Consider the following 13,371-nt stretch of genomic DNA (forward strand, 5'->3'; position numbering starts at 1 on the left):
CTATCATTTTCTTTAGCGTAGATTTATTTTCTTCATCTTTCATGAACATCCATTCGCGTAGATTTATTTTCTTCATCTTTCATGAACATCCATTCTCTTAGGTTGTTACATTGATGGGTCCTCCTAGTTTTCTCTATTTGATAGTATAGGCTCTCTCTTTTCTTGCTATATTTATTTCTTTTAATCTGTTGTATGGTTCTCTTTCCCCCTCTTACTCATTTAATAATGTATATCTATCCCATCTCTCGTCTTCTCTATATGGTGGTTGTTCGTTATTCTTTATTATGTTTTTTCCATCTTAGTTAGGGAGATTTACTTTAATCTCTTCTCTTTCCTCTTATTATGTAGTTTAAATCTCATCATCTCCATCCCTCTCATTCCCTACTTTCTTTCATACTTACTTTATCTTTTCCCTTATATTTTGTTCAATAGCTTTGTCTCTCTTATCATCTTCTTGTTGCATTTATTTCTTATTAGTAATTTGCACTCATCTATTTTTCTCTTTCCCTTTTTAGTGAATCACACCCTATTTCTCTCTATCTCATTCATCTTAACACTCTTTCTTATAGTCTTTCCTTCTATCTCTTTTTTTTAATTAGTTTTATTACTCTCATTGCATGTTATTTACAAGTATTAGCTTTCTTCCCTCTCTCTCTCTCTCTCTCTTTATCTCTTCTTATGTTATATTATTATCTTTATTCATATTTCATACTCATATATCTCTACCTCGTTGATGAGGAGCCCGCCTCTTTCCTTCTTCGTAATCGTGTTGGCATTACCATAATACTCTCTCTCTCTCTCTCTCTTTCATTCTATGTTATGAATGTTTAGACTAGATCCACTCTATTGTTACCATGCTCTTTAATTTTTTATTATTCCTGCATCTTGTAGTCAGATTTGTCACTCCTATTTACTTGCATCTTCTAAGTTTAGTTGCTTATTTGTGGTTTTCTTCCCTTTTTCTCTTGTTAAATTTATTTTCTTAAAATCTTCCTTTTATCTCAAACCTTCTTTTGAAAGCTCTCTCGTTTGAATTCCAAGGGTAAGATAGTAGGGAAGGCGGCTTTGTGGGCGATCCAAGAGGGATAAGGTCTTAGGACCCGATTGTCCCTCGAATCGTAATTTGATGGGACCCATACTCTATCAACTCATCGATTTGTTTGCACCCAAAACCATAGCGGGGGCGAAGTCCCCTACACGCAATTTCAAGTATAAACAATATCACTTTAATTATTTGATTGTTTGGAAAATCGAAAGAAATTTTGTAAATATAGTTGTCATTAAAATTTCATTGGAATCGGAAACAAAAATAAATAATAAATAAATAAAGAAAAGCCATTTTATGTTTCTTTTCTTTTTTGCATTTTCATTTCTTCAAATTTTCTAGATTAATATTTATAGAAGCAAACTAATATATTTAATACTTCAAAATGCAAATCAAGTATCCAAAAAATGCAAAAAAATGCAAAAATAATTAACCGAAATTGCAAATATTGGATATAATACAATTGAAACAAGGAAAAAGTTAATATAGAGCCGAGATTCTAAACAATCAAATTGGAGCCTACCTCAAGAATTTCACTATAAGAGGTTGCTTTGATGCCCAAATATCCTTAAGTTTTGGAAATAGTGCATCTTGTAAAATATTTTTTTGCTGTTAGTTTTCAACATTTTTAAATTTTCATAGATCTGATCGATCAATACTATTTTTGAAGCTTTAAATTTTGTAATTAAAGATGAAAATATATTTTAAGGCTATCACAAAAATTTTCAGTATTGAAACCACATTTCTAGGCATTATTTGCAAGTGCGCTTTACTTTGATTGTTTAGAGCCTCCGCTCTATACAAACCGCACCCTTGAAGTAATAGCATATTATGAAAATTATATAGTGCAACGCATAAGTAAAATTGTAAATGCAAAAGAGAATTCCCTCTCTATTTTCCTTATTTTTATATTTTTATTTTTTATTTTTTATTTTTTATTTTTCTATCTTCGTTTTTGAATTTCCTAAATAAAAATTTAGATTGAAAACTAGAAAAAATTTGAATTGCCACATAAACATATTACATTTTTAAAAGCAAAACTTGACCTACGTTTATATTGAAGAAAATCTAATATTTTTTCTATTTCCTTTCGTGTTCCAATTTGTGTTTCTCCAAAATTTCCTAATTAATATCTGCATCAACAAAACAATATATTTGCTAACTGAAAATGCAAATTATTAACCTAGAATTGCATAAGAAAATGGAAAAAAGAGAAATATTTAACCAAAAATACAAATTATATAGGGAAATAATATAATTGAAACAATAGTATACAACACCAAAGCACTGTCTTATAATTAAAAACATATAACTTATGAGTCAATTTTTTTAAAAAAAAATAAAAAATTCTCTATTTTTTCTTATTTTTATTTTTTTTACATTTTTATTTTGTTAGTTTATAAAATATAAAAATTAAATTGAAAAATAGAAAAACTTACTACCTAGACATACTAATTTTTTCCCTTCTTGCTCAACTTTTATTGTGCACCAAGCAAACTTGTTATATCTTTTAAAAAGGATCCAATTTAATATTTATTTATAAGTAAATATATTAATATATTTACTTATAAGTAATTAATTTCAATTATATTAGAAAAAATCTAAAGAATAGTAAACAAAAAATTCAAATTATGTAGGTTAATAATATAATTGTAGAATATTAGAAAATAAAAATATTCTCTGATAAAGAATTCCATAAAATACAAGCAATATTAGAAATTATTAATAAAGTAATAAAATTTATAATAGTGCTTATAATAGTATAAGAATATTCCTTCTACCGCTTATTTTTTTAATTTTGGTTTTTTATTTTTTTACATTTTCTTTCTTTACTTTGATGCAATTCGCAAATTACAAACCTAAAAGAAACAAATTTGCTACCAAGAAAAAAAGAATAACAAATAATTTAGTGGGGATGACGAGCCCCTACCCATTTTGTTACATTTTGTTTTTAGTAATTTAGTGGGGATGAGCCACTACCCGTTTTTTGAAATTGTTAGTGGTTTTTTAATGCGTTAGGTGAGAATGGAAGCCCAGACCTTAGTTGAGGCACAAGTGGTGCTACCAACACGACCCCAAGCCCATTCTCCATTACGATTAGTTTCACTTGCAATAATTGCTATAGCTATATTATTATTAGGGGTCATTTATTAATGGGAACAGTTTATATAGAACCGAGGCTCTAAACAATCAAATTTGAGCCTACCTCAAAACTTTCACCATAAGAGGTTGTTTTTATGCCCAAATATCTCCAAATTGATCATCTCGATATCAAGATAAAAAAAAATAGATTTCAAGTTTTGGAAATAGTATATTTTGCAACATATTTTTGGACCATCAATTTTCAAGATTTTCAAGTTTTCTCAGATCTGTAGATCGACACTATTTTTTATGCTTTAAACTATATAAATAAATATGAACATATATTTTAAGGCTATCACAAAGATTTCCAATATTGAAACCACATTTCTCGATATTTGAAGGTAGGCTCTAATTTGATTATTTAGAGCCTATGCTCTAGACAAACCGCACCCTTTATTAAATGGATCATGCCATAAATGTTACATTTCTATTGAGAGATATGCCTTAATTTTAGCCTAATTGGAAAAAAAAAAAAAAACTTTTGTTTTCTATAAACCTCATCTACGCCATTTTTCCCCATTTTTGTTTTTTGTTTTTTTTTTTTACCAAAATAACCTTTTGTGGAAGTCGTATTACCGTAATACATATCGCATTTTATACGATATTTCAAATACTGTAATAACTTGAAGTAATATTACGGTACTTTAAGTACTGTCAAACCTAACCATATTACATGGCATTTTTATTACTGTAAGAAGTTGAATTTTTATTACGGCACTCGAAATGTTGTAATACTATCGACCTTATAAACCCTAACTCAAAACCATTTTCTGCTTTACGGTTCTGATTCTACCATTTTAGGGCTCTATTCTTCTTCTCAAGCTCAAGATTTTTGGTCCTCAATCTCTCACGAGGTCTCTCTTCCTCATTTCTATCACCTCATCAGATCTTTGAGGTAAGAAATCTTTCCCCAAATTTATTTTTTTCAGTACTTTGTAGCATTTCAACCAATTTAGGATAAATACGTCATATATTTCTAATTTTAGGTTTTTTTCTCTCCCTTTCATGGTTTCTTGTGGGGATTTGGCACACACTCTCTCTATACAGTATTCACATAAAGTAGTAAATTGACATAAATCTTCATGGTTGATTCTTTTTTTTTTATTACTTTGTTTAAGAAAATTAATGATATCCAAGGAAATATGGCTGACAATAGCCACAATAGTGTTCTGTACAAGTATCTTAAATCTCTAGAGCATCTAGAAACCTTGAAAAGTTTCATAATGAGAAGACAAATGTCGCATTGGATGAAATTTTAGTGAATTTGATGATTTCAAAGAAGGAAAAATAATGAAATTGGGGTTCTTTTTAATGTATGCTTTTTTATTACTTGTTTGTTATCTATCAAAAAATTATGTTTAGGGAATTTATTTGTTTTTCTTGTTCATTGTTGCTTTACGAATTGCAATCGTTCTTCTATTTTGATATTTATGAAAGCAAAATCCCTAAATTTTATTTAGTAAAGTTCTACTTGTTTCAAGATGCTCTCGGTTTGTGATTGTGTTAGAGAGAGAGAGAAAGAGAGAGAGAGAGAGAGAGAGAGAGAGAGTTATCTATTGGTTTTTAGCTTGCTTTGGAATGGGATTTTAGTGTTGGCAGTGTTGAAATAAATGCTTCATATTGTTTTGGGTTGCTATGGCTTCGATTACAAGTTCAAAATAAGCATGAAATTACTCCACTCCACTTTATTAAGTTATTCTTGAGTAGTAATCATGGTAGTGAAACCAGGATGATCTACATTATATCAATAATATTTTTGCAGCAAATCGATGATTTCTTTAGCATGACAAATCTTCATAATTATCCACGGAAATACATATCAAAGTGATTTCTTGTTTGCCTTGTTAGTTAAACTTTGTGTCCCAATTATGATTGGATGTAGTTAAACTTTAATTGGGCTTCTGTAGTTTCTTTTTGCTGATTGTTCTTTTACTTTGCCATATCCTTGGTCAGGTGTCTGATAGACTAGTAGTAGTCTATTTACCATGAGTTTGTTGTTTATGATGGCTTTTGAACAGGGATCATGGCAGAAGGTGTACTCTGCCCTGGAGGTCTTGAGATTCTTACATTGCTCAATAGACAGAGAGAATATATATCACAGAAGATCTAGGAAGAAGATGTATTTACAACTATTTCAAATTATATTATTTGTCTATTATGTTGGTTAATCAACTTATTTATTTTAGTAATTTAAATCACAAATTCCATTTTAGGATCGGGAAAATCCCCTCAGGGTTGAAGAGAAAGCCAATGCAACTTCATTATGGCCTTTAACAACTAATGATTAAATCGATTTGGTCCGGAGATCAGGATTGTATCCTCTGATCATAGTATCGATGACTCACCATAATCATGGCACATTGTCTACAATGATCGAGAGGTGGCGTGTAGAGACGCACACCAGACACTTCAATATAGACGTCAGATAGATGATGCCTACACTTGAAGATATACGGAAAATTCTCCGATTAAGGGTTACTAGTGTAGTTGTAACTCTTACGAGAGTGGAGAACTATGAGGACTATATACTCAATATAATAGGACAATTGCAATATGCACGTAACCATTCTATTATCCGGCTGACATGGTTGATGAACATTTTTAAACAGCTGCCACAAAACTATAAATGCACCACCTTTTTACGACACACTCGTTCCTACCTCCTATATCTAATTGACTGCACAATATTTGCAGATTCTATATATGGTACGGTGCCTGCAATATATTTACAGCTTTTTGAGGATATGGAAGTAGCTGGTCAATATGCATGGGGTGCAGCTGCCCTAGGTTTTTTGTTTCAAGGCTTGTCAAAAGTTATTCATTCTGATCATCAACACCTAAGTGGATAAGCCACTCTTTTGTCGTTAGTGCTAGTATATTAATATTTTGATAGTTTTTTTAAAAGTTTGATAGATTTTTTTTGTTGTATAATTATTTTTTATGCATGCATTTCAGTGCTCGGCGTACGAGTATTTCAAATTGTTACGCCAAATTCCCAGAGAAATAAGGGTAGGGTAACCTAGATCCCTCAGGTGGGCTCGTCTTACAGAATGGGATAACTCTCATAACTTCCCTCTCGTGGGGCCACATGAGACCGATAACGCACAAATAAATGATGTTAGTATAAAATAGTTATCATTGATTTTGTTTATTCATATTTTAATTAATTTTGGTCAAGTTTATTTAACTTAAAATTTCTATTTATTTTTTCATACGTCATATGGATTTCATATGATGATTATCTTAACCTATAAGAAGAAACTGAAGAGGATAGAGCTTATGACCTTATTGTTCTTCAGATTGTTTTGTGTCACACATACCTCATATGTGGACACATTTGTGAGGGGTACATGCCAGATCGTATGTTTTGACAGTTTGGACTTCACCCAGGGATACCGGCTGATCCCTTGCAGTTGGAAAGGAGGGAGAGGAGGGAGAGAATGGGGAAGATGACTGACAATTGGGCAGATGAGCTTCAAAATGAAATAGATATGTGGATGAATATGTTAGATATTTTGTGTCAGACAGATAAAGATATGTTCAATGGGAAGCCGTTACAAGAATACATCGAATGATACATGCTAAGGACTAAGCCCTCAATCCTTAATCCATTTAGAAAACGTCCCTCTAAATAACCACCTCAAGGTTATAATGATGAAGATAGAATGGTAAGAATTTTTTAGAACCTTTGTTGTTTGATTCACTACATTTTAATTTTATAAAACTCAATAATCTATTTTCATAAGACTTGATGTAACCTAGGGACATCAACCATGCAGCTCAACCTGTACGTGAAGGTTAAAATTCAAGAAATTGGGACCTAATTGGGGAAGCATTAGAATTGCTGAAAATTTATGACGAAGCTGCAAGGGATGAGGATGCATCTGAGGAATTAGAGTTGGATGATAAGATGGAAGAAAACGTACCACCAGTATGGCTCCCTTCCCGACCAAATGAGGGGCCAAGTAATGCCCAACCCATACCCACACCAGTTAAACCAGAGGAGCCTAGATGGTAGTTACGTTCTCGCGTGGTAAGACAGCAGAGGAGCAGCTCAAATAAAAAGTTGTAAATGCCATAGAGGGGTGAGAAGTTGCCAGTACGATGAAATCCCTTCTTTTGCGTTAGAGATTTTACTACGTTTCTTTAATTCAAGTCTAGCTTTTGCATGCTTTTTCTTAAATTTTTTTAGTTAATGGACTTTTTTTTTTTTTTTTGTTGGAGCTCATTATTATCTTGCAAGAGCCATGCCTTGAGTCAATAGATTATTTGTGTTCTTTCCCTGTAAAGTTTTTTCACTGCCTCAGGTGTATAGCTTAAATGAATTTGAAATTTAGCATGAAGTTGATGTTTACGAGGCTCTATTTTTTATAAATGCACCATTATCCGAGATAATTTTGCCTAGGACACCATATCTATAGATGTTATGACGCAAAACAATATCAACAACCATCTTTACCATTACAATTCAAACTGGTATTGCTTCTGCACACTTGAAGAAATAATTGTTAATAGCTAAAAAATATATATATGCAAGCACTAGCGGGTGCTAGTCGAATCCGTTAAATGACATCCTTCTCCATTCTGTTAATGGTTATGTGGAAATTGTGGGATACAATGACTCACAAGCATGGTCTATGTTGTGCATGATTTTTTATATATATATATATATAGGAAAAAGCTAACAATAGCTGGCCAGCTATAATGAATAGTAATAAAGGGGGAATGAGAGCCATCAGATCTTCATCATGCTGTTCAGAATGCATATCACTTTTTAATTATTTTTCTATAAATCAGATCATAATGAAATTTTCATGTGTACTAAAAAATAAGGCGCACAAATAAAAAATATTTTCAAAAATATAAAAGGATAGAAATACCTTGAAAAATGATGGGGTTATTTTGGTCATTTTAAATTATTGAAAATAGCTTTTTATATTTTTATATGGTGTGCAATAGTGCTAGGTATATACGTCAAAAATTTTATATTAATCATATTTATATAAAAAAATTAAAATTTAAATAGTAATGTGCATTCTGAACTGCATGATGAAGATCTAACGGCTCCCATTCCACCTATATACTATTTATTATAACTGGCCTGCTGTTGTAAGGTTTATATATATATATATATATATATATATATATATATATATATATATATATATATATATATATATATATATATATATATATATATATATATATATATATATATATATATATATATATATATGAGCAATGATACAATGCAACGATTGTATCATAGTATAATGCAATGACATTTCTTGAAAACCATGTTTGTGGTATTTGTATGCCCCAAATTTTATACACACTCTCTCTTCATGTCAAAAATCAATCATCCAAAAAAAAAAAAAGTTTAATTTGAACCCTAGATATGGTCAAAATGAGTCCCCTCCAAAACCGAATGTAGACCAATCATTTTGTGAATGTCAATATCTTAGCCTTTATAAATCCAAAATCATTTTTTGCTTTTTTTAACATTGTTCATCTAATGATAATAAAGCCATCCAAAAAAGTTAGAAATGAAAGAATCCTTCTAAGGCCTAGATTTAAGCATCTCATCAAAATGAACGACCTATATTAATTGGGCTAAAAAAATACTCTCTAGGTTGTGTTTTAAATTTTTTCTTTTTTTGTGATTGTTCATTAGAATGAAAAGAGTGTATATTTCAAAATTTAGATCAAACAAGTGGCTATAAGATGGTTTTTTAAGGTTGTTGCATCATATTACCATACAACGGTTGCATGAAGTCATTGTCATATATATATATATATATATAAATGTTCAGAGCTTCAGGTAATGGTGGAAACAAAAACATAAGAATTGATATTCCTCTGTTAAATATTGACAGGCTAAGTAATTCTAAAGAACAAAATATTGTTACCTGGAATCATAAATGTTTTATGATTTAGGAGCTAAGAAGATGGCCAAATGATAATGCAGTAACCAAAGCAAGTGTGTTACAAGGAAGATCCTCATACTGGCGGCTTGGATTTACTGATGATGGGAAAAATTATATTAAGTACATGGGGTTAAATGAGCTTGGAGAAAAGGTGTATATAGAATTTGTTGCAAGTCATCCAAACAAAACTGCACTTGATTCAGTACTATTATCCCGGAGAAAATTAGTTGATATAGATGATTTTGAAATTTTGTCCGGCGATTTTAATACATAATGTTATAGGTTGAGGGTTAGCAAAAATGTCATGTGCAATACCTCCTATTTGGCAAGTTTGCCAAGGACGATAACAAAAATAGTATCAGCTAAGGGAACCATGGTAGAAGCTCTTGTATTAGCAGATGTGATTGGTTTTGCTAGATCAAAAGTCAAAAAATGTGTTTCAATATAAATGCCCCTAAGCAATTTCCAAAGGTAGCTGTCAGAGGATGCAACAACATTGAAGGAGCAGAATTGTACAATATTCCAAGATTTCGAAGAGTGCACAAGAAGAGATCTATTAAGCGTATAAATTTTATAAAAGAAATAAAAGTTATCCTCCTAAAGGACCATGTTGTGCTTGCAAACAAGATGGTCATATGGCCTCTCCATGCCCAACCAGAGCACCCAGACCAATCAGGGCTTTTTTTTAGAAAAACGAAATTCAGATGGCTTGGTGCATGATTGAAACAAAAGAAGAACTAGAAGAGGCATTCAGAGAAGAACGTTGTTACTTTTTCTTTGATAGGATGTAAAATAGGATTTGATGTATCTTTTTCTTTATTCTGATTTGATACAAAAGACGAGTAAATATTCCCTCGTGCGACTATATATTGTACCCCTTGCAGATTGAATGAAGAGTGTGAATTATAAACAAAATTGTTTTTTGACTAAGATCATTGTCGTGGTGCGTTGACCCGAGAAACCCACACTATCCTAACTGTCATATTAAACATGAGTGAGTCCATTGCGGCAAAGTACTGCATAAGTTAGCTATTGCGGTAGATTACATTACACCCAGCCGGCCTGTAAGTCTCCCAGGCATCCGGTTTAATATCTTTCATGTCTTTTTTCATAGAAGTCACCCGTGTATGAGTCCAATAAGGTGGTTATGTTTTCTCACCTTCTTACCTTCTTTTCTCCCCCTTTATAAAACTAAAAATAAAATAAAAATAAATAAATAAATGAATAATAGAGCAAGGCTTTGTCTCTCTCTCCATTTGGTCTTCTATGCCTGTCTCATCTCACTCTAGATATATATCTCTCTCTCTCTTGATTAAAAAATAAAATAAAATCATTTTAGGGTGCTTCTGCTTGGGCCAATCTCTCACGGTTTCTTTTTGGGTTTGTAAATCTAAAAATAGAGTCAGTTCTTGGAGGCCAATATCGTCAAAGGCATTTAAGCCTCATAAAAACCTTGGGTCTTGATTGATCCATCTACAGACCCCAGCATGGACTTCTTCTAGGGCCTGTTGAGCTTCTTTGAGAAACGAACGTAATAGAAAATTATCAAAATACCTTTTGTATATTGTAACATTGAGATCTGTAGAACATTTCTTTTTCTATCAAAGCTCCCATTTCATTACGATCATGTGGTACTATAGTGTTGTATATAGTCCAATAACTACTGATGTCAATCATGAATAATTACTCTAGAACATACCTAGGTTGACGCAAAACTAGGAGGCATGAAAGATCGAAATTTCCTCAATGTCTGTTTGTGCCTAAAATAGATTAAGTGTGTCTGAAGAGATGGGTTCCGTCAAATTACGATTCACAAAGGTTAGACTTCAAGGACCTTCCTTCTATGATTTACTAGTCATTCCAGTTAGAGACTCTCCAAATCTGAGAGAAGAGTTTGAAAAGCTTAGGAAGCAAAAAGAAATGCAAGGAAACATCTTAGAAGTAGAAGAGAACTACTTTAAGCATATAATGCAAAGAAATAAAAGAGAAGGAAAGGAAAATGGCCTACTTGGTGCAAGTCAGAGCCACAAGCAACACTTGGAGTTTGAACCTAGATTAGATTGATTCAGTACAAGGGGAACATGCCCTTGTCCTTTGAGTTCACTTGAGATGGATACACCCGGTTCATAATTTTTTTAACGAAATTAGTGGAGGTTGGAAAAGTGAGGGTGCCTATAATAGTGTAGGGCCCGTACAATAGTGCTTCATAGGCTACCTCGCATGGCTGATCTAGTTTGTGATTTTGAAGAGATTGAAACTTGGTTTTCTAAAATTCAGAGAGGTTACAGGGACTCATAGGTCTAGGGATTGGATTTGAGTATTGATGATTTTTGGGTTCAATGGTGAAAGGGAAGGGAAAATTAGGATTAGGGGGCCTAATGATAGGACCTAGACCCTAAAATCGTCAAACAAGGGAGTATAAATTGTTGGGTTTAAGTGGCCTTTAAATGCCTTATGAGAGCTTGTATGAGCATTTTATATAGTGAAATATAAACTCAGTGGGAGTGTGGTCCTCTCTTGGACCATAATAGACAAATGCGATTTCCTGATACTCAGACTAGGCAAGACGTGCTAGGCTAGCAAATTTTGGCAAAACCCAAGATACCTGGGCCTAGGGATCTATCGAGAAGGGTTTAGTGGGTTAGCCCTTAATGAGGTCGGAGTATGCCTAGATGAGTACCGAGAAACTGTGTGGCCCTTATGTATGATGAATAACCATTAGAGATAGGGCTAAAAACTCATCGCTATATCATCACACGACATATACATAGATAGCAATTTTTATATTCGCCAATAACGGTGAAGCGTGTACATGTGCGAGTGATTACCTTTAAGCACCATAGAGTCATGGTTGCGTCATGGTCTGCAGGAGCATCATTTTTTTATCTCTAGGGGAGAATCTAAATCGATAAACTGGGATTATGTCCTCTAGTCTATTGACTGATTTGGTGGTCCAATCATGAGCCCCTGCAGTGGACTGTGGGTCATGGGAACTATTGGGTTAGTTTGAGAAAGCTAAGTGAATTGCAGTACACAGTTGAAGGTGAAGTGCTCACGTATATTGATAAAATCTTAGATCTAACGGAGTTGATTCTCATCAAAATTAATTAGTTTTAATTAATTTTATGTTATATGATTTTTATAATGTTTATTTGAATTGTTGTGGATCTTCTGATATTTTATTTTTATCATTTGGATTTATAAATTAAGAGAAATTAGTTTTTGAATTTTTTAAATAAAATATATGATTTAAAATTTCTAAATACAAAATAAATACTTTTTAAAATTATATGGGACCCTCAATAAATATTGGCACCCAATTTAGAACATGTGGGATTGGGTGAGGCTCACATGTGGCCACCATAGGGTGGCACGCCCTACCCATAGGACTAACTTGTTCTCCAAGATTGGGTGATAGTTATCCCCTTGTTTGTTAGCTTATCTTTGAGGTATAACCATCTTACATTATAAGGTTGAATATTTGAAATATTTAGTAAATCTTTGAATCAAGATTACTTGATCCAAGAAATAAAGATTGGATATACTAAAATAGAAAGTTTGATATATATACTTTCTTTATTTAAATATTTGATGGGAATATATCTAAGAAATGGATGATAAGGCTCTAGTTCATATCTTTGAATCTTGATGGTGGATCAAAGAGATTGATGGCTCAAATCTCTCACCTCATAAGTTTCTTTAGATCGACAGTCAAGATTTTATCATACGAATTAAGGCAACAAGGCATAGAAAATCTATGTACAGGGCTTTTCCACATCATAAAATCTCTAAACATATTTTTTCTTCTCTTTCTAAGGGTTATCTCTTTCTCTCTATCTCTCAAATATCTCTCTATAGGTGGCACGTCCCAGGGCTTTAAGATCTCTCCCAAGTTTTTCTAAGGGGGCACGCTCCAACCAAATCCCTCTCAAGCCAAGGGGAGTATGCTCAAGTAATCTCTCTCAAGCAAAGAGGGGCATACCCAAGTCATCTCTCTTTCTAAGTGGCACACCTAAGCTAAGGTTGGCTTGTGGTGGTTTGACGTTTAGGTAGCAAAGGAGATAATCCCCTTGCTAGTAGATCTCTCTCACTCTCTTTGATCTATCTCTCATGTCTCCAAAGACTCTCCAAAGATTAAGCCAAAGGGGTTTGAGCAAGACAATGACATTGCGACCTTAGGAAGTTCGTTCTAGATCAAGATCCATATGCCATTGAGAGGATTTTACCATATGTAGGAGAATCAAGAGACCGATCATA

Source organism: Amborella trichopoda, chromosome 13, assembly GCF_054954075.1.
Source record: "Amborella trichopoda isolate Santa Cruz 75 chromosome 13, AtrichopodaSantaCruz75HAP2 v2.0, whole genome shotgun sequence".
Taxonomy (NCBI): Eukaryota; Viridiplantae; Streptophyta; class Magnoliopsida; order Amborellales; family Amborellaceae; genus Amborella; species Amborella trichopoda.